At 37.1% G+C, this 24244-nt stretch overlaps 1 protein-coding gene across 2 annotated transcripts in view; it reads left to right on the plus strand.

Moving 5' to 3' along the window:
• Window positions 1-5001: 5001 nt before the first annotated feature.
• Window positions 5002-24244, plus strand: part of LOC311289893 (uncharacterized protein) — a 55028-nt gene continuing 35785 nt past the window's right edge. For both annotated transcript variants that reach the window (XR_014627236.1, XM_084408150.1), the window contains exons 1-3: window positions 5002-5150; window positions 9345-9465; window positions 9800-9934. The gene's annotated coding sequence lies outside the window, so the exon portion shown is untranslated. The remainder of the gene's footprint in view (window positions 5151-9344; window positions 9466-9799; window positions 9935-24244) is intronic.

Consider the following 24244-nt stretch of genomic DNA (forward strand, 5'->3'; position numbering starts at 1 on the left):
GCGTTATGTTTCCATTCAAAGTTCTGTTTTTTGGCAAATGTAAAGGCCCTTTACATCACACCAAAAGTGCAAATGCAAAAGGAAATGCAAATTCACACCCGTATAGTAAATAGCATAGCTCAACTAAACATATCAGCTGTGCTGCCATTTTTGATTGCAGAAGAATAGGACGCTGGAGAAGTTCAACACCCCCCCCCTCTCTCTCTCCCTCTCTCTCTCTGTCCGTCTCTTCTATATATATATATATTTATACCAAGATTTGGATTGTTCTAGAAAAACAGTTCTAGAAAATTCTAAACAGTTGCAGAAAGTTTTAGGAAGTGCTACTTATAAGCAGGAAAATTTGTTTAATGGTTGTTCCAATTTTTTCAATCTGGAGTGACCTTTTTTTTAAACTTAGAGGAAAGGTTGCGTTTAGGATTAGGGCGTTTTTCATTGTTTTTAAGCAAAAGTTAATCGATTTATGATACAGGAAATCTTTTACTTGAACAATAGTCAAAAAGTGCTCACAGTTTGTCTAGAACTACAATAACCATCATGTTGACACAGCACACACGTTGCCTCTGCACCTCACTCACGATTTCTCTCCACATGCGGACAGTAGAGGTGTCAGTCGATAAATGGGAAAACAAAGTAACTTGCATTACTTATTTGAAAAAGTAACTCAGATATTTTGTACATTTAAAAGAAGTTTCTTTACTAGTTACTTGAAAAAAGTAATCTAATTACATAACTCACATTAATTGTAAGTTGTAATGCATGTTCCCCAACACTGCAGGTCAGAGACATTTAGAAACACACAGTAGTGTGACAGTCAGTGTTAAGGGCCACTGTTCTACATAATGAGCAGCACACCTCTGCTCTTCTCACTCATGAGTTACACACAAACAAATGAGCACTCAATCATTATTGATTACAGAATAATTACATTTTCCTTCAAATAAATGCTTTAATGTGCTGGGTTGACAAATTTAACCATATATTCCAAAATTTCCAAATATTCTTTGTCTAAACTCATTTTGAATGTTGGCACAACACAAAGCTAGATAGATAGATAGATAGATAGATAGATAGATAGATAGATAGATAGATAGATAGATAGATAGATAGATAGATAGACAGACAGACAGACAGACAGACAGACAGATAGTAACAGACACATATATTCTTCCCCAGTGTGATCATTTACCTTTAGCTGAGAATAGCAGGGCAAAACATGATGGCATTATGATAAACGAGGGTCTATGTATCTAAAAGTGTTGGTGCTTAAAGCGAGGTGCCCTTTCTAAGTGCTCAGATAGAATGTTGTGTGTGTTAGAGTGTTTTGTTCCCAAAGGACTGTTCACCAGTCTTTCTCTCCCTTTCTCTCCAGACTGCACCTGTCCTTGCCATCAGGATCTCTAATTAATCACAGAGGACCTTCTCCTCCCCACTTTCTCCAATCCAGTATACATTCTCATTGCCATATTTGGCCTGACAGATGGCTTCCTAGTGCCAACTTACAAACACACAAGTAGATTCTCAACTTAACTCGGCACTATGAATATCTATGACATATTTCCTGCTTATATCAATCATATTCTCCAAACAAGGCACTTGTCATCTTTAACGGTCTGATCTCACAGATTAAGTGGAATCAAACCACACTGCAATGACAGTTACTTTACAGAGAAAATTCCAAAGGCACGCCTGTGTTTAAAAGCTTTGGCTTTTAAACTTTGTTAACCAGTTTGGAAGTGGCTTGTCACCTCAGGGCTGAGGTAGACGGCTTTTCAGTTTCCAAAAGCACAGTGGATTTCCACAACGGAGCGTTCCACCATGGCATCTCTCACCATTCTCACAACTATGTAAACACAGACCTGTGCCAGCGAAAACAGCTGAACGTGTGTAGAATGTAATCTCTGCTCCTTCAGCGCTACGCTCTGCTCACATACTATTCCGGAGGATAGGCGCACACTGTAAAATCATTATAGATACACTTCGGAAATGTTAATCGTTCTCCTCACTCTCAGCAATCTTTATTTCAGTGACTGGGATTCTATGAGGAAAAACAGCAAACCGTTTGCATTTATGTATCTCAGGCGAAGAAATGCAAAGAAGCTCCTGTCTGAATTTCAGATATTATGTGCTGAAATGTGAAGCTAGCTTTAAAAACCATAGCAAATTGGTGTCATGAAATTCAGTGTGACTCATTTTCTTAAGTTGCTTTTTATTGAGACAAAAGTTGTTATGGAAAAGTGTGCTTTTGTCTTTTTTTTGCATTCAGGACAGTGAGAATTTACAATGGGCACAAGAAACTTGTTTTAGAACTTGATTACATGTTGTCTAGGAATCTTCCTTCTGTAATTCATATCGATCCATTAGCAACCTCAGTCTGGATGCCAAGCTGTACAAAATACCAGATGCACCTGGAACGAAGCCGTTGAGACTATTTTTCTTCCTTTCCTGTTATTTGAACACACACACACACACACACACACACACACACACACACACACACACACACACACACACACACACACACACACACACACACACACACACACACACACATACACATACACAAACACAATAAACAAATTTATTTATTTACTTACTTGCTTGCTTTCTTTCATTCTTTCTTGAGGGGCGCTATTGGCAATCCAGACTCACTTGATGCTCTAAGACATGATCAAAGGAGAAAAGAATAACCTATATATAATGTTTAATTTTGTTTTAATTTGACTTCTTAATGAACCAAAGCAAAAAGATCATGCTGATTATTAAATATATTCTGAAGTCATATTTGAAATCTAAGGAGCAATGTGCCAAATTAAAATGACATGCAGTGACAATGGAATTCACTGTGATCTCATTTTGTGTACTGTGTTGATCTGCTTGACCTGCTCTGAGTGCTACTGAACAGGCTTAAAGTGTCAGACTTGACTCTGGGCATGTCTAATGTCTGATTCAGCCCTGACACAGAATGCAGAATGTCACTTCATATTGGCCTGATTTAAAGACTCATCCGCCTCTTCAGAGCTCATCTGGTTTGGATTGATGAACTAGATGATTTATTCAAGGCTCCATGAAGAGATGAAGTGATTTGCAGCAGTCCTTTCAAAATGACGTGTGGAGTTAATAATACGCTGTTTGGGAGCTTTGAGGATAGAGTGGTATATAGCTTTGTCATATGTTCTCTCTATGGTATGGATAAACATTTTGACACCTACCCTCTGCTATCCAGGACACCACGTTCTCTCATACCACAGTCTGACTGCATGTGTCCTCACTAATCATCTGTCATGATGCCCTTATGAAAAAACCCCAGCCAGTCTGGGTCACGCCAAATGGACTAGCAGCCATGAGAATAGGTGAGACCTCTGGCGCCTTCACATTCAATTCATGCCGGCACTTTATCTGAAACGGCGCCACCAACGCACCTGACGTGTGACATTTGGAAATAATCTGGATATCATGAACTGGTTTTGAATCAATCGCCATAACAATAATATTGTGAAATATTTTTACATATATAAAATTACTGTGAAACAAAGCTGTATTTTCAGCAGCCATTACTCCAGTCTACAGTGTCACATGATCCTTCAGTGTGGTGTGTTACAAATATTGTATTTTACAACGATAAGGAAAATAACAAAGGGAGCGACAAAGAATAAAAGAGAAAGCCACGGCAAAAGAGCCAAGACCCACAAAGATCGGTCGTCAACATGCTTCGCATTACCTTTCCATCAACATCCTCTTATCATATGAACAGAAGAGCCCTTATTTTCAACGTACTTACAGAGTCATTGTTTACTTAGACTTAATGACTACAGTCATGTCCAACACACCCCTCCATTCCATGAATCACAAACTAGATGCCCTTGAAACAAAGAGATACACATTCCACAGGGAATAATAATCCCACAAGTAACCACAAAAAAACTTGCCGTGGGCTCATGGACTCCCCTGATGTTGCAATGCATTATCGGGGTTTCAACAGCATCAGAGGTTGTTACGAACTGGAGCAGAACAAATATGCATGGATCAAATTTCCTAATGCTAAAGTTAGACCTATAATGTGTTTTTTACATTGTATATATATATATATATACACACACATATATATGTATATTTCCTCATCTCTACTTGGCAAGGTGCAGACTGTCAATGGAGCCAAGAGAGGACCTGGTTGAGGGGGATTTGGATTTTGCGGTACTGGGCCCTCATGGTTTAATGCCAAGAAAAGCAAACCAGCTGAACAAATGTGAGAGAGGGTTTTAAACAAAGCATAAACAGATCTCGGGCCTCCAGACCGCTCCTACCAGTTTGAAGTGAAAGTCTTCATCATGGCTGCCATATATAACAGCACTGTATGTGTTTTTCTGCACTTAGCTTGACAGCTAAGGAATACAACATTGATCACTTGTTACTTATTACTGAAATTAATAAGGTTTCGACAAAACACTCCGAGCTCTAAAAACGCTTGTGTTGGATGATGAAAAGGGAGGGGCAAATATGAAATCAATAAAGCTTAATATATATTTTTTTTATTAGGAGTGAAGCTAACATTGTTTGTCACCAGCCATCTTGTCTCAGCTTTACATACTAACACTTAACAGTGCATACAAGTCTTATTTGTCTTTTTAAATGAACATAAATGGGGGAAAAAAATCAGAAAAAAAGTATCATGGTTTCCACAAAGATAAAAATATTAGGGAGCCCAACTGTTTTCAGAATTGATAATAAAATAAGAAATGGTTCTTGAGCACCAATTTGTTCATTTGTTCACAGCTATGAAAGTAATATGGATGTGTAAGATATAATCATGCAATACTTCATAAGAGATTAATCGTAAAACAAAACAGTTCAGTCAGACATACATCAGTGAGTTGGATGTGGATTGGGTGGGATTGGCTCTTGACTGGTATGAACACTCTCACTGTCTCATTTGAGTGTATTCTGGATATCTCCAACTGTGTGTTTACATGCTTCTTTCTTCTCTCTGCAGGAACATGCCCCCAAAGCTGCAGGGTTCCCCACGGAGACAACCTTTACTCTGCTAAAGTCAGAGGTCGTCAGTCCCAGAGGGAAACAGTGGCGACACCCCAGTGGCTGAGGAGACTGAGGCGTTCGGTAAACTAATGGGGTCTGACTTCATCATTAAGAAGGTGGACAAATCATTATACACACCCACACATTGATTTGAGAGACACAATGTTTAAGCACAAGCCTGCAAGGATCTGAAGGAAAACATTAAAAGAATGAATTTCAGACACACATTCTATTTAAAAGATCATTGCCTTTTGTTCATTCATTATCATTTTCCCATTCATGGACTACATTTTTACAATTCTAAACAAAATACATTTATATTTTTAGAGTCAAAAGAGAGCCACCCTTAGGAAAAGTCACCCTATCACCCTAAACTTGTCCCTTTAGCGTGAGCAATTGGATTAGGCTGTTTGGTTGGTGTAGTGTCAGAGGCTAAATGGATGGCTGGGCATCATGATGGATGAACATTGCCAACAAGGCGCCTTTCCATCTGACAGACCAACATACATCATCTATTAGGCTCATTTTTGGCCGCTCAGTGGCCACATCATGGCCAAAGTAACCAAATGTGTGACCACAGGGACGGCAGTATCACAAGTCTGCATCTTTAACCCTTTAGCGTAGCTCTTTAGCTTAAACCATTTAAAATGATTGAATTTAAGACTTTAATCACATTTCACATGTAGGAGACCTAGGCTGCATTTCCCAAAAGCATTGTAAGCCTAAGTAGATCGTAGACAAATTGCCACCAATGCTCACGATGCTTATGGAAACACAGCCCTGGTTGTTTTGTCCATGTGTATAGTTAAATAAGTCAAAAAAGAGCAAAATACGTTGAGTCGTAATTACATGGAAGTTTTAATTTCATGTAATAATTAGAAGGGTGTTGCAATGTGAATTACTTCTGATGAATAATTAGAATGTCATTAGTTTGGATAAAGAAACGCATCTGGCAAATGGATAAAATGGATGAAAAAACTTTAAATGCTTTTTAAAATAATTTTTAAGTGCAAATATATAGTAGTTATAAAATGTATTTAAAGACAATACAGTAATATATAATTTTAAGTGCAAAGCCTTTAAAAAAAAACATTTGCCAGCTAATTGTTCTTTCATCGTCTACTCACCCTCATGTCTTGTGAAATTTTATGATTTTCTTTTTTGCACAAAATGAGAAATGTATAATTATTATTATTTTTTTTTTTTTAAACCTTTATTTAACCAGGGAAATAATCACATTGAGATAAATATCTCATTTACAAGTGAGCCCTGGCCAAGGTAGCAGCACACAATATACATAACTACATAAAACAAGTTACACAACACACACATATACAGCAATAAAACAAGACTAAACGTTAAGAGCAAGTGCAGACAGATTTGAATGTTTGGTTGAGATATAACTTGAACTCATTAATTGAAATAAGTACATCAAGTTTCAATGATCTTTGGATCTCATTCCAAGCAGCTGATGCGCTATAAATAAAAGCAGTTTTTCCAAACTCTGTCTTCATTAAAGGAACATTTAAAAGAATATATCTACTTGAACGTAGATTATACCCTTGACTATTAAAAGTTATTAAACTATTCATATATTGAGGAAGCTGGCCGACTAATGCCTTGTACACAAGTATGAGCCAATGCTTGTACCTTCTTATGTGAAGTGAAGGCCAACCTACCATTTCATACAGTGCACAATGATGAGTGTGATATTTTGTGCAAGTTATAAATCTTAGAGCAGAGTGATAAACAGAGTCTAATGATTGTAAGAGAGCTTTAGTGGTATTTCTGTAAAAAACATCTCCATAATGTCCAGTGGAAGTGAATGGTGACCATGGCTGTCAAGCTAGATTTTCAATAATATATTGATGTATTTTCATTTTTAAACTTCTTTTTAATATATATTGCACTTAAACATTATTTATTAATGTATACTTTTATTGTTACATTTAAAAATATTAATTTATAATATATTTATATGTCAATTTATAAAGTGATTTATATTATTTAATACATATATATATTAAATGTAAAGACTTATATTGTAAGTCTTAACATAAAGTAAACATTTATTCAATTAATGCATTCCCATTCATGCATTCAATTAAAAATTTTATTTTCAAATTAATAAATTATTAATGACATTTTTAAGGGGTTTACACCTAAATGATTCATCTGGTGCCTTCTCTGCTTTTAATTAGATTAGATTAGATTAGATTCAACTTTATTGTCATTACACAAGTACAGGTACAAGGCAACGAAATGCAGTGAGGCAACGAAATGCAGTTAATGAATATACCATGAATATTCCAAAATTAATTAAATAGTCTAAACCAGCCGGAACATTATTGCATACATGCAAGTATTGTTCTTCTGTCCTCCATATGTTGGCACAGCCCCAGGGAAGATCCAGGCTCCCCCTCCCAAGCCCTGGTCATTTGTTTACACTTTGGTTCATGGATAATGCAGCCCTCAGGCCCGTATAAAAACACTGCAGCTGTTACTAACGAACCATTGGTTCACAAAGAGATTTGGTGTCAACTTGTCCTCAACAGAACCCTGTGTGTCACCACTAACTGTGTGTGTTGTTCCAAAAGGGCTGTTCACCATCCTCTTTTCCAATGGTTCTTCTATTTGTATATGTGTTTGGGATTGGGTTTGGAAAAGTTATTTTCCTGCTGTCAAATTAGATTCACAAATAATACAATAACGAGACCGGAGCATCTTTAAACAATGGCTGCAATTAACCTCATTTGCTAGATTAGTCATGTGCCAGGGCTGTACTGCTCTAAAATAGGGCATAGAGCTGTATTTAACCCCCTGCTGTGATGTATAGTCAATGCAAATATGTTATATGCCCTAATAGGGGTCAGCTATTATGTGCAGTTGTATGTGAAAGTGTAATTTATGATGTTGAAGGATTAAATCGGCATTTACAGCCCCATTATTTACAGTATATAAAGTTATTTAATGTATACAGGAATGGGTCTTGCTATGTTTTTAGGTCAACATTGCAATTTTATTGTCTCAATTAAAATGTGTCATTTATTGGTGAGACGAGCCTGGGAAAGTTAAAGGGATAATTTGCCCAACAAATCAAATTCTGTCTTTATATACTCACCCTCATGTCTTGTAAAATGGAATGACTTTCTTTCTTCTACAAAAGGAGAAATTTAAGGAAAAAATGTCCAATTTTTATTTTCATACAATGAAAGGAATGGTGACCACAGCTGCCAGTCAAGACTTAAAATTTCTTAGACAAAGCTGTCATATTTCTTGGAGCATACAGATGTTATGAACGAATGTTTATGATGGTTTTATGGTGTTTGTTTTGCTTTGAGTAGATGATGACAGAATGTTTATTTTTTTGGGGTGACCTATCCCTTCAATCATTATTAAACATGTTTGGATGATTTTACACATTCATTTCAAAAGAATATTGCAAAGGCAGTGAGTTTCGTGGCATACAAGAGGTGACGTGAGGCTCAAACTCTCACTGCAGAGCATCTGTGGCATTACAGATCAATACGGCATTGAAACCACCATGATGAGGCATTATTGAACCTCTTTCACTTGCTACATTGATTCACAGCTGGAGTTAGGTCAGACCCCCAGTATGGGGGGCTGAATGTTGTGCGTGCACATGCCAATTAATGAATAACTTACCACAAGCACAACACAGAATACTGAAGTTACTGAACATGAAATAAAAACTCACACAACAGGTTTTTATATGGTCACAAGAGCCTTAATCTACTTTTCTCTTTCTTTTTTTTTTGTCCTTTTTTTTTTTACACATAAGGGCCCTTGATCATTCTAGGTTGGTTATCATGTTTCTTCTGGACCATATCCCAACCAAAGTGTGTCAGTAGTCTAAATATTTTTAATATTAATATAACATATTCTTTCCAGGTTTAAATTGGATGCAAAATAGCAGCATTTGGTCTCAGACTTTTTGACCCTGTATATCATTCAGACTTCATATATATATTTAGCATAGGGGATTTCATATATACTCGTGAACTTTCTATGACTCTTACATTCCGTGTGTGCGGGCACTTTACTGTATGTCCCTTGGCAGACACCTGCAGTGCAGCCCACTCTTGTCAAGATCTGTAAGTCTGTGTTTTACAACATCACATTTTTCATGTAGCCCCCAGAGCTCTCTTTAACCCTAAAATGAATCATGCACAACATTTCCTACTGAGAAGTTATTTGTGAACAAAGGTCGGGCCTTAATCTTTAGGCATGTTTGATTCAGTGTTTTCATGTTGTGGACATTCACTTTCTTCTCTATTCCTCTCTTTAAGGATTGTCTTTCGCTGATGCCCCCTAGTTGTTTTGGGATATGGATTTCACATGCACCTGTCTGAACAACAAATAGACGGCACTATTTACCGTGACAACAGATTTTGCCCCAGCTAGTCATTGGTGAGTAGCATGCATGCATTAACCTTTCAACCCAGAATGCCCCTGATCTCACTGACAAGGTTTTAACATTTCATTGGTTGAGAGTAATGCTTTGTTTTGGATTGAATTATCTACTAAGCAGCTCTTTTAAACACAAATACATAAGGATTTATATAAAGATAATTTGTTTCATTGGCTCAAGATGAATAAAAGCTGCTATTGTCTAATCTGAGTCACTTTAAAATTGAGTCATTGATGTGCATTATAATGGTAAAATAGTTATACTGATTAATACAGACTTGTGAGGACACGTATTTATTGGTCTGAGTCTATGTTAACCGTCTTGTGTTTATAGGCAAGATTATCAGAGATGACGCTAACCCTAATCCATCCAAGCCTAAAGGGTAACAAGTGTTTCTAAGATGATTGACAGGAACTCCAGTGATGCGCAAGAGGAACCTAGAAAGAATGAGGCCCTTGAAAAGAAAAGGTTAGTATGAAATGGATGAATGCATGGATTGATGAAATATGATAACCTTGCAACGTCTGTTTTCTGACACAACCTCTGTTGGAAAGGGTTAAGGAGTCTCTTCCTTTGTTTTCTCAGAGATTAATCTGACTGATTAATGGGGCGAGGGTGCTTGTGTTTGTAAGACATGCATTTGGCTACTTATGCCAAATAGTCTTCAAAGACGCTTCTGCATTTAGCAGTCTTGCAGGGGCTTTGGAAAATGATACATAGATTAAACACATATTTTTTTCTAGCAGTAAAAACACTCACAAACCCCTATAGTTGGAGGAGGAACTAAAACTAACATAACAATGAGTGTGCTTAAAAAAAAAAAAAAAGCCCCGTTTTCCTCCAAACCCTAGAGAATGCAGACATATTTATGAACAGCTGCTCTTTGAATCAGATACAAGTGAAAAATGAATTGAACTCATTTTGCTTTGTGCTGTTTTATTCTTGGAACAGGGATGATTGGGAGTGTGGGGGACTTTGCCAAGACTACACAAACACAGATTCATAGCCTCCATGACTTTCTGCTCATAGAGAACAATATAATGATCAAACATGTAAAAACAAAAAGTAACAAGGCATAAAGTGTAGACATGCAGAATAGGGTTGAGGTGTGGTCACATTAGTGAATTTTCAGCAACATTTTTGAGTCTATTGTCAACAGTGTAGCAATGTATGAACTCAATTTCAAACCAAGCAACTTTTTGTTGGTCTTGAACCCATTGCAAAATCTGCATGGGGACATCTTTCCCACTCACACAAAATTCCTGATTGTGTGGATTCCTATAGAAATGACTCGATTGTGCCTGCAAAAAATGTGACCTCACATTTAGAGATTATGAACTTCAGAACTTCCTGAAAGCTTTGTTCAAAATTGGTACATGCATGTTTAAAATTGAAATAGTGGCAGCTTTTCGCTATGCACTAATAATCGTAACATGCCCAACATGCCTCCATGATGCTGGGTTATTGTGGATAGTTGCCAGGATGTTTCAGTGCAGTTGCTATGCGGTTGCTAGTGTATTCTGAGTAGTTGGTGGCTCAAGTCAAAAGAACCCACCTTCTAGTCCAGAAATGGCTATGGTATTTTTTGTCTGCACAATGTTATTTTCATTTTATAGTCCATTTTACATCTGATTGCTTAATCTCAAGTCTGAGCATTAGTCAGTGAGGCTTGCATTATCAAGCAACACTAAGTATACTTACATTCTATCATTATTTTTTTTCTTTCTCAGCTGAACAAAGACTGTAGGTTCTTTGTCTCTCTTTGTTTAGCTGTGTAAATCTTTCACAGAGAAATAAAAATGGCCTCGACCCGTCTCCGTCTCTGATTTACGTGCAACAACATAGGCTTGCACTTCATTGCACTTCATTCAGTGTTTTCTCAGAGCGCTGAACCTCTTCAGCCGAGCGCAGCATATTTGATGTAAGTGTGGCAGACAGTCACTCCCCGTTCCCCTCTGCTCGTGTTTTACGAGCTTTGACTATAAAACCAAAGGCTGAACTGCCCAATATGAAACAGTCTCCCAATGGGATCATAGATGGCCTTGAATGAAAGGAGGGGAAGAGACTAATTCTTTTCCTGACATGGTGTGCATGGCACTAAAGAATGAATCTGGGGGTGTTTGTATGTACGTGTTGCTGTAAGTTTTTCATGTACGCAGAAAGCTATAGGTTTTTCAAAAGCTTTTTTTTTTCCAGATTTTAGGAGTAAAGGCCCGCTCACACCAAGGTGATACATCCAAGTTACATCCAATAACTATAACGATAAAGATATAGTTCTAAAAATGGTTCTAAATGTCCACAGCATAACTATAATGATAATGTACAGAGGTGGAATCACTTTCAGAGCAAATTTATTTCCAGCTGATGAACGATTAAAACATTGACGGCCAATCAGAATCCATCCTGCTTTAAAGAGCTTGAGCATTTAAAGCGGCAGACGACAAAACTGTAGTGCGCTCTTAGAATAAACAGAATATATCGTTCGCTGGTGTGGATGCTAATATAGTTATCGCTATAGTATCTTTATATCGTTCTTGGTGTGAATGGGCTTGGTAAAATGGCAAACATGGTAAAATGTGCTTTTTTTAAATATTGGCTTACTTTTCACTAGGACACTTGAGACGGCATTCATCCCCTACTATCAACGAAAAAAAAAAATGTTTGCTCACAAACTATTTACATGCCCATCTTTGGCTCATCAATGTGACAATCATAATTAGAGCGTGACATGGGAGGTTGTGACCCCTGGCAGTGCAGCCTATAACAAACGTTAAGCCCCGAGGCTGAAGGCAGGTCAGGTCTTATATCAGGAGCTTCAGGCCACCCAGTTTGGCAGGTCTACCTATAAACAAGGATGTGGACTGAAGAAGATTGTACACATGTGGTTTTCATTTCTTTATAAAATGATCACTGACCTGTGATCAAGGGTGGTATGCATCAAAAGTCCAGGATGACAGATCTGATTGTAGAATCCTGATCTGTGGTAGTGAGAGTTATTTAGGTTTTAGATTATTTTGTATGCTAAACTATCATTTACTGGCGTAAACAAGTTGTCTATGTTTAAAATATCTTCAGATTGTATCTATTTTATGTTTACAACAACAAAATCTGTATTCCAAATGGTTTTTCTATATATAGCCATGTAGTTAATAATACATCTTCACTGTGTAGACATCAGCAAAAATGACACAACATCTTACTGTTTATTTTACTGTGTTTATTTATGTGCGTGTATTTGTTTTGTGTTTAATTTCTAAACGGGGTCTGTTGTTCATTTGGTCTGTCAGAGTCACTCAAAATCTATGCCATGTCCTCATATGCCATTTCTTTGTGGCAACATATGTTTATAGGCTGGAAACAGAATGTCTAACACAGCAGATTATCAACCAGTGTTTTTGTAAAATCCACACAAAAGTGGTGGTCGTGGTAAAGGGATACAACAGAATGGAAAAGACGTCTAAATAAATAGAGGAGAGCAGGGATAACACTTTTTTTTTTTTTACTCAGTTATTTACATTTCTACAGATTTTGTGGTTGTTTGTTTAATATTTTGGCTAATTTGATTATGATTCTGTCTACCGATAAATGTGTATACCAACACTTTTACCATGTTAAAATCCATTCCGTTAAATTCAACAGCTTTTCCACACAAAAAAAAAAATCAGTGCAGAAAATGTGCCAAAAAGTCAGAGATTCCTTCTGGTCCTGCTGATAGAGTATAATCTGTGACCTCTGGGTTACCCGTACAGCCATGTGAGATATGGGAACTTTGGCTGAAGACATCACACGTGTCCTCTATCTGTCTATCTGTAGCCCACACACTATTATCTCATTGGACAGAGATTCCACCTCTCATGGCAGCAGACTGCACATCTCTGCAATGACTCATTACATGCAAAGGCCTATGGGTAGAGACTAAAGGACTTTGTCAGATTACATTAATGTTATGCACATACAGACATTAGCTGTGCCTGTGCACAACATAAATTAACATTTCATCATTTCTTTACCAGCTGTAATTGTCAAAAATTGTGGAAATAAATGTCAAAAAAGTTATTTAATATCCATATTTGGGAATCATAAAATTGTATCTAAGAATTAGCCTTAGCAAAACAAAGGAGTCAGACATTTTTTAAACATTGTTGGTGGAAAAATCGAAGAAAGTAGTCTGAAAAGTGTCACAGAACAAGAACCCCCTATAACAATATATATTTATGCTGAAATATAATGATAGTCAGATTATCAGTTGTAAAAAACAAATGCAGAATGGAATGCCTGCCTCTCTCTCCCTCTCTCTCTCTCTCTCTCTCTCTCTCTCTCTCTCTCTCTCTCTCTCTCTCTCTCTCTCTCTCTCTCTCTCTCTCTCTCTCTCTGAACAAGAACCATGTGTTTCTTCCTACATCTTCATGTTCTCACAAATTGCTGTTTGCTAACCTTCCCAACACAGTGACTGTCAGTGTCTCTCTGAGTCACAAGTCGCATATTTAAAACACACGTTCCAGACTGTAATGTGTTCAGTATAACTATTCATCAGTACATAATGAGAATGTTATTGTAAAAGAGTCTCCACCAGTTTGCACGGAACGCCTGGATTTATAGGCCATTTAATTCTCCGCTGCTACATCAAGGCTACTAGATGTAAAATTGTGTAATGCACAAATGCAATAAAGTAGAAAGTGGTGTGAATGTAATTTTTACAATCAGCTAAATTCCCTTCACTCTGGAGTTTTTGGGCAGAGTGAGAGCGGGGACGCAGTAAGCCAGGTTTGTTCAAAGCCCTCGGCCGTTTTTCCCAGCATGCCCAAACCTCCATACAGGGCTTATCAGGCCTCTGTGCACATTCCACACAATGTTAGCTGGAGAAAATGCTGTTACAATGCATGATAATGTATTTTCCATCTCCCACTCTCTCTCTCTCTCTCTGCCCTATACTCTTTTTTAAAGGTGCAGTCATATTAGACTTCAACAAAATTACTTATAGGCCCACAACGAATGTGGGCAAAGGGGTATAATGTCACACAGCTTCTGGTTTTGATGAATAATAAATAACAAAACCAATTTATAATAGATTCAAAATTATTATATTATATTATATTTACTTTTCTGTATTTAGGATAGGCCTACATAAAATGCTAGATATAAAAAAACAAGACAAAATAGTCTGCAAGAGTCTTATTCAATATAATATAATATAATATAAAGGAAAGTTTTACAATATTATTTAATTGTGCTCACTCTTAGGAAATAAATTATATATTCAGTGGGGTTTTAAAGAACCTTAATGCCAAAAAGTGATATAAGGAAAAATCTCTTTAATTATTGGTTAATACTTTAATGTTTGACAGGTTTTTTTTCTAGTGATAAGGTATGTTTACGAGCTGTTTTATTCATAAAATCTAATAAAAATATAAATTATAAATATTATAATATAAAAATGTTATTTAATTGTGTGTATTTATATTATATTTGCATAAACCTTATCAAGTGTATGACTACCCCATAACGTACTTGCAGTATCCTTTCCTTTTTTTCTCCACACACATGTACAAATGGAAGTAGGGAATGGAGTGACATTAGCCATCATCCCTCATTTCCTTAGCTATTTGCACTGTGCTAGCGGGAAAGGCATGATACTATGGCTTTATTACTCTTCTAGCCACTCATACAGCACCTAATGCAACCCATCCTTTCTCCCTATGTCTTTTTTATTCAAGTATTCCCAGTTGTTAAGAGTAACTCCATGAGAGTCTTCGTGTTTGTTCAGCAATTATGATGAGGACCTGCATGATGATGGTGTAAAGATGAGCCTAATAGAATCCATCTGTGGAGTCGGCCAGGACAGTTAAGAACTCTAATAAGATCTTATTAGCCTCGGGATGGGACTGTTGTTATCTCAACGGCTGCCATTTCCCCCTTGATCAACCACACCATTATGAAGAAGAACTGTTGTTCTGTAGCTCTCTCAAGCTACTTAATATTCTTACTTTCTCTTGCAAACTAATTTATCCACTCCTTTGCTCTTTCTCTCTTTGCATGTATTGAGTGGTTCTCTATCTTGTAACGATGCCTCCAGATGTTTCTAATAAAACTAGTGTCAGGGAGGAGTATTGCTGGCAGATCTGCGCTTTTGTGAGCTGTTCTTCGACATTTAGGGGAAAATCGCTTTAAGAGGACTGCAGGGCAGTAACTCAGCGCTCTTTGGGGAGGGGTGGACAGTTTGGCATGGCTTTGAAAGGGGCCCAAGGAAAGGCACTCGTGCATTTGTCTTTTTTCATCACGCTCCATGTTTCTGGTTTCTGTGGTCATGATGCGAATGATCGTTCAGGAAATGAGAGGGACCCAAATCTTTTTCAAACTTGTCGTCGCCGTTAGAGATTTGCTCAGGCAGGTCATGCAGCCAGACAGCTAAAATTATTACGTTTCAGAGAAAATATGGACCAGGATGTCTGATAACCTCTTACCTTTGTTACATGCAGTTAAGCTGCAAAGAGACATTACAAAAACTTTATTCCAACTCAGAGTTAAAGGTGAAGTGTGTAATTTTTCAATGTTAAAATCCTTTTTGCTCCGTTTAATGTGCAGTGACAACTATAAGTAAGCCATTCGTAAGATTTCATGTGAAAACACTTGAAAGTTGGAGTCAAATTCAAATTTTGTAGCCTTTTTAATACAGCTTGTTTTACAGGATTTGCATATTTATCGTGACGGTAACATTGATTTGTCAAATACAAAACACAATTTTAATAACAGCTTGGCAAATGTACAAAATAATGTCGACATCCCAGCTAATCTAATGTTCCCAATAAGTTAGCATGATTTGAAAACATTATTTCTTAATGTTCCTTGAACATTCAAAACATCCAGTTTTTTGGTGATATGTTAAGGGAACATTCAATTGTATAATTTTGTAAACATTATGGGAACGTTACTTTTTAATATTCTCTGAACGTTCTGAAACAATTAGTAACATTTCAAAAACATTAGAGTAACGTCCAATTAAAATGAACGCTGTATAAATAATGTTTTTGTGGCAACATTTTAAACGTTATTAAAGACCAGAAAACTTTGAACGAACGTTCTATTAACCTTACTGGAAGAACATTTGTTCATAACTGTGAGAGAACCTTGCCAGAACATTACGAAAGTACTGAGAATTTTCCGTATTAGCTGGGATACCACATTTTCTCTGGCTGTTTTCAACCGAAACTACGGGGCCGTTTACACAACACCGCTTTCAACTACAAACAGAAATCTTTTTATGCATTTTGGCCGTTCATTTACACAACAGCGGCGGTTTGGCGGCCTGACAACGCATGGAAAACAAAAACTACTGGCCTGGCATGCATAATGCATTGTTTTTAATCATTTTTGTGATCCATGTGAACGGGGATCATTTTGACAAAGTTGTTGTCTGTATGCGAAAAAAACGAAGGAAAAACATTTCTGTTTTTAGTACGTTGTTGTCATGTAAACATACCCTAAAGCAAAAATGTATCTTTACCCCAGTTAACATGTTTTCCATCACCACTGGTCTGGAACTAAACATATGTGATTTTTCCTACAACTGTACAAAGCTCAGGAGTATTTCATGACATAAGCACGGTTTAGTTTATGATTGGCTAAAAATCTCACTCTAACATTCTAGTACTACTTAGTTTTACATTGCAAAAGGCACTACATTTTGTCGGTCACTTGGTTTCTGTTTCTTGTCGCGTTGTCCCATCTTAAACAACGTCAGGGCCATGGGTTTAATTCCCAGGGAGTATATTAACTAATGCAATGTATATGTATGTCGTGATGATGTATGCAATGTTACTTGATAAAAGCATCTGCTAAATACATAAATATGTAAATATCAAATGTAAACAAGCTTAGAAAAAAATTGGATGTTAAGTTTTTTTTTTTTTACACATCAGACTGCAAAACAAGGTTGTGTTTTTAGCTTTAATTGTGAAGTGCACTGTGGGTGTGAGAAAGCCCTCAAACCAAGAGAAATCACTCTCACTGTCCTGATTGGCTGTGATTTTACCACATCATGCAACATTTTCATCCTCAGTCAACAAATTGCTTGTTGCTTGAAACTTATCTCGTTGCATCTGTTTGGGACGCAGTGTAGGACAACTTCCAAGTAACGCCACCTTGTTTTACCCGGTGATTTATTTATTTTCAAGATCTTTTTTTTTTCTGTCACAGAAATATGCACCATCATTAGTCACCTTGAAATATGAGTAAGCATAAATCTCTCTGCAGTACCTCAAGTGAAATGAAGTGCACTGTTTGATCACAAGAGTATGGAACGTTTCTGCTTTGTGTTATTTTTATAGATTTGTATTTTGGGATTGTTTCCAGGCTGGTTACACTGTCAATAGCACTTGCCACTTGGTTGTTTCCTTTGCTCTGTGACACATCTTTCTGGAAATGTCTCGGATCTGTAATTGTTTTAAGATGCAGAGCACGCTTCAGACAGAAGGGAAAATAAACTTTGATATTTTCTGTGGTTCAGGGGTATAGGTGCTTGCTATGCTTTGATGTACATTATGATGGAACTGGAGAGCAAACTTCACGATTTATAATGTCCCATGAATTAATTTGATTGAATGAGATTTGACTAATGAATATGGTTGGTTTATGCAAAAAAGTTTTTTTTTTTTTTTTTTTTTATAATGGTTGAGGCTTGGATATTTGCTAAGGATACTCTTCCAGTAAAATCTACTTGGACTTAGCCCAGAGGCCCTGGCCTTGTTTCTGAGGTCATCTTGTGATCCTCATCTCAAGTCTGCTCGACTGTTTGGCATTCTTGGAATGGAATGTGAAACTGAGTGGACGCCACCACCATAGTTGTCTTGGCAATGCAATTTACAGCCTGTTAACCCTGGAATTAGTCTGGAGAGACGGCGTCCAAATGTGGTCCTTCATCACTGCGGATCCTCAGATTTTAACCTTTGTGTAGGTCAAGGAAAAGCATATCCTGGGCCTCTCATGTTTGCAGATATAACCTTGTGCATGACTGGACTGGAAAACAGGTTCTATACGGACTGGCTACAACTTAGATTGCAGGAAATGCAATTACCCTTTCAAGAAACGACATTTACAGACCAGATAGGCCTACATGTAAATGACTTTTGGTATAATCACGTAAATCATGCGTTAAATCCAATGTGCAAATTGTGAGGTGTCAGGTGATCGACTTTTTTATAAAAGTATCTTTATAGGCAATTTTTGACACGTAATCTGTTGAGATTTGTCTTGTGCAACCAAAATGCAGTTACTTCAACATGAGATGTCTCTGTTGATGGAAGCTTTTTTCTACTTCAACAAAACACCTCTTCAGCGGACATATCACCTGACAAATCTCATTTATGAACCATGACTAAATGCGTTTGGCCAGGCTTTACAGCAAGCTAATGCTGGAAAAGCCACTTCAGTTTAAGGATATAGACCACAGATAATATCAGACAGGAAGAGAAACTTGGATCTTTTATTTCTGACTGAGCTTGGCTCCGGCAAACGGTTTTAACATCTACAAGATATTCAATCTTTATTTCTTGGGACGTTGTCGTACAGCCTGCAGGCTACAATATTTTGTTGACCTGAGGAGCTGAACCGTGAGGGCAGCAGAGCTAAAGAAGAACTGGGACACACTGGCAGACTTCAGACGCCATCATCCACCTCTTGTCCAAACAGACAGACATAAAAAGCTTAGACCTGTGTGGCAAGAGCTCTGGAGCCAAGAGTGTCAGATGAGGTGCGTGCATTAGCTTATGCAAATTCAAGAGGTTATCCTGACATGGGAAATCAGTGACTGGGACTAATTTAAGATCAGGAACATGGATGAAAATCGTTTGCAGTGAATGCCCAGTGCAGTAGAATGGGAGCAAGGTAGTTGGGTTTGAAGAGATGCAGCTTAGATGATATTTATAAGTATTTAGACTTTCCATTTAGTAGTCATGTAATTTAATCATCTATTAGCAATTGGATTTTGAATACAATCAATCAATCAATCAATCAATCATAGAGAGATGTGTTTACTTGCATGTGTTTGTAAGTTCCAATAGACTCAAAGTCTGAATTTCATTTTCATGCATTTTCAGTCACATTTTTAGTTTCATATTAATGTATTCTTCTCATATATTCATTCTTTTATTATCTTTGTTAAATATAATTCCTTGTTTCAGTGTCTATTAGAGTTGCCTCTATAAAGCATGTGCTTGATGTGCTTGTTTGATGGTCATGGAGAAGTTGCACTGGTAATTTTGCCCTGATCTGGGTTCATGCAGAAGTAAACCGGGACAAACACCACTGCCAGCTGAATCATCACACATCATTGAGGCCTAGACACAGTTCAATCATATAACTTTTGCTATTACTTTAATATGCACCGAGTCAGTTCAAGAATGGAGGAAATGTGAGTGCTTTTGTGCGTATATGCATTAATGATAGCGAGTAATCAGCATGCTTTTAGATGCATTTCAAGATCGACTTAATAATGCATAAACAATCTTTAGCTCTTAAAAACAGATTCTGATCATTAATACCATTAAGGCTGGGAGGAAATTAAACTTAAAAAAAAAGATGATGAATGGGGAGTTGGGATGGAGGTATGCCCAAATAATAGTCATAAGGAATGAGGTAAGCAGCTGTGTATATGCAATTATCATTTTGACTGGTGGGATTATGTGAACACGCATGTTTGACACTCATTACTTCCATAGTGCAACCTCAGCTTTATAATCCACAAACATAAACTTCACTTCTTGAAAATGCACAGATCACATTCAGTATTAGAGCTAGAAGGAAATAAAACTATCTGGCCATGAATAATATAAGCAGATCATTTCCTGACTTTAATAAACACTTTCCACTATCTGGATAAATCATGAGAAATTTATGAGCACCTGCAACGCATGCTCTTCCTTCTGAATAAAACATTAGTTTTGCCCCTTGAAATTTACGACAGTGTGCTGGAACATTTTTGGACCAACCGGATAAACGGCCGAGGGAGGCTGAGTTGGACTTTGTAGCACAGAGAGAGAAAAAACAGCGTAAAGATAATCTGTAAGATGTCTGTCACAGAAGAATGAACTGAGATTTATGTCAAAGGAAAAGAAACTCCTTGTACTGAACTGAAAATTGGCCTTCAGCGTCCCACAGACCTGTGTCACGGCTCATGTGATTTATGAGTTCGATGAGGTTTCGGCTTTAGTGTGGGAAGCAGCTGCCAAAGTGTTTTGACAGCACTGATATGGAATATCTGAACCGACCCCCTCCAGAAAATACACCCCGGCCCTCAGAAGCCCACAGCACAGCAGGGAACATCCACCCAAGATGAGCAGATAGGACAGGAGACTGATCCATCTTATCCAACATCGGGTGACAGGACCTCCGCTGAGTTTGCGTTCCGCTTCGTTTAGGGAGATTTGTCTGAAGAGGGCGAATAAAGCAGAGTAAACAGGGCCGCTGCGCGCACGGTGCTCAGTGAAGGAGAGAAAACATTTGGGCAAAGAGAGAAGAGCCTCTAATAGAGATAAAGATCTGAGTGCTCATGGCCCTCACGTCTGGCAGCTGAACAGACAACATGATTGATGACATGAGGGGGGATTTTCAGCCTATCCATGGAGAATAGTTTTAGTGAAGAGGGAATGACAGAGAGACTGCATGAAATCACTGGCTCATATCACAATAGAGTCCAAGGATGCCAAACAAATGACATACGTAAATAAAATATATTTTTTTCCTATAGGGATGATTTTGCTGTTTACGATCAAAAGCAAGGTTTTGATCGTAAGCAGCAAAATCAAAACCCTAAAGAGTTTAATTTATGTGACATTCTTAAAGCAAGAACAAATATCTGCCAAATGGGGAAAGAAAAAAAACAACTCGTTTTCCCTTTGAATTAAATAGAAAGGCTATTAAAATATCATTATTTAAAATGTACATTAGAGTAATGTACATTTAAATGTCATAACATTACATTAGAGTAAAACCAGTAACACTTTACAATAAGGTTCCATTTGTTAACTGCATTATTTAACATGACAATGAACAAAACTTCTACTGCATTTATTAATTGTAGTTCATTTTATTCTCAACATTTACTAATAGGCCTACATTTTTTAAACCAAAAGTCATATTTGTGAACAATGCACTTTGAACTAACATGAACAAACAATGAGCAGCTGTGTTAACTAGCATTAAGACGGATTTGGCAATGGAAGTTGTGTGTGGACTGATGAATCACAAAGAAACACGAGTTGCATGGTGATGCTCCAGGGCGGTGTCTTTTAAAATCTGCTGAGAAATATAATAATAAATGCATCTCTACCACAGGAGGAAGAGGTGTCATTGTGTGGGGAGGCTTTTTGGCTGCTGGTGATAGTGAGCTACTTCACTGTGAAAAGTCATTTAATGCTTTGGAGTGCAGGAGAATATTGCAGAATGGCTTGCTTCCCACAAATGAAAATTTAAGAGGAATGATCTGATGTTATTTTTCAACAAGACAATGTTCCTGTCCAAATTGCTAAGACAACCAAGAAGTGGCTTGAGAGTCCAGATTTGAACCCTATTTGGTCTCAGATTAAACTCAAACAAACTAGAAGACGTTTTTCAACTATGAACTGTTTGAAGCCATTAACATTGATATTTGACAGGAAGTGACATGTGAGAGTAAAGGACCATAAAGGGATTCGAACTCAGGTCGCCCAAAACACAACTGCACAGCATGCCGGATCACTACCCGCATGGACAACTGAACAACTGATGTTGCTCATTGGCAAAAAAAGAAAATATTTTGCTATGAACCAAAGAGTTCACTGCAAACCATGATAATTCCACCTGAAACAGGAAGTTTGGGTTGGACATGGGCCTGTTGAACGGTAAAACAATAGCCAATAGGCTTTAGTTACACATATAGATGAGCCATAATGTGCTAATTGCTAGTCAGTTGCAGGTGGTATTAGCGGCAGGTACATTTAAATGTAGGAAAATCTGTAGTGCAACATGAGTCATCAATAATTTTGGTCGGTTTTTCTAGATAAGGCAGATTATAATTGTTTATTTAGTAAAAGTGAATTGTTTTAAGGGTTTTTTTTAGCATTTAGGTGATCTGGACTAAAAGCCACAAAACTTCCCCTTTCTCCAAAAAAAGGCCCTTGGAAGTTAATCATCCATCCGAGCCTGAGAAGTTTAGAGAACAAGAACGTTTGCAAATAATTCAGTTTAATAAACTTAATAGCCCCATGTTGACAACACCTGTTGATTTTTACTCTTTAATAGGAAGTGTCCTTTCAAATCCCCTAAGATTCATCCTCTAAAATGTTTCCCTCTTCTGTCTGACTAATCCACAAAAGGAAGTTAATTTATAATGAATTCATCATCTCATATTTCCTATAGGCAGGGGACGGTATTGATTATTACTGAGTAGGACACACAGAAAGGTCAGCCTCCAATTACACCGATGTGGCCCTGCAATCTGGAGATGGTCCTCTTGATTCAGAGCCGCCCCCGGTGTGCTGGGAAGCCCTGTGCTTAACTGGTCCTGGGACAGATTAACTTCCCACTGCAATCAATCAATCTCCTTCTGTCAGCCATTTGCAAATCCGCAGGGGGGCATCCTTAACAAAAGTGCCCTACCCACAATCCCTTGCTCCGCGGGGTCAAGGGCGAGACTTACAGGATGACTATAAGCACAGGGCCTCTTAGAGGTCTGACCTGCTCAGGTTTTCCATTCTGATATTTGGTTTTGCCTCAGAAACTGTAATTGGCAAACAAATTGAACATAATGGTGCTTTTTCTTGCATATACTTTGATTGTTAATACAAAACACATGGGTTTCTTTTGCAATGGACATAGTGCTTAGACTTAAAACATATATGTGGAAGTCTTTTAAGCTACTGTAGATTGTCATGCTTCACCCCTAATTGACTTGTATTTCACTGATGTTAATTGCTGGCTCATAAAAAGTGCTTTCAGCTCCTTGTACTTTAAAGATGTAGATTATTATTTATTTTTTCTGTTCTGCGATAAGACGCTTCAAGAACACTGTGGCTTAATTTCACGTTTTTTTTTTTTTTTTTTTTTGGCTAGTCATTCTTATTAAGCTCTCAGATCCACAAACAGTACAGCATACATATTTAAAAAAGCTCTGGATATATGCTGATTTGAGTGAAATCTAGTGTTTAAGTGCATCGCCTGCAGTTATTATGGCAATTTTTACCTCATGAATATTAATTGCAAGACACTGATGAAGCTTTGCAACCTTCCAGGAGCATCGGGTCACAAATCTATGTAATATTCATCTTGGCTGAAAAGGAATGTGATTATTAGTCATATTTCAGCCATCAATTTTAAGTAGGTTGTTGCAGACAAAAAGTCAGATTCCAAATTGATGTTTAATTAGGATTATTTAGAAAAACTTTTAGAAGTTTGAATTATAATATATATATATATATATTAAACATACATAATGAAATGGATAAAGACATTTTTCATTTAAATACTGATGTATGTTGTATCGTTTTTTAAAATAAATAGGTGTTGTGAATAAATGCATTTAAGATATTTATGAGGAAATTCATTATTGAAATATTATTTTCACCAAATTTACTTTAACTTTTAAAATACAAAGATATCAACATTTATATTATGCTGTATAATAAAGCATTTCCTATATAAATATATTTTTGTAAAGTCTTTTTTTCTGCAATTATAATCAACATATTTATCTGTTTGTCCGTTTTTATCTATTTGCTGTAGATGAGAAGTCTTTCTTCCATATGCTGT

The sequence above is a fragment of the Rutilus rutilus genome, assembly GCF_951802725.1.
Source record: "Rutilus rutilus genome assembly, chromosome: 4".
Taxonomy (NCBI): domain Eukaryota; kingdom Metazoa; phylum Chordata; class Actinopteri; order Cypriniformes; family Leuciscidae; genus Rutilus; species Rutilus rutilus.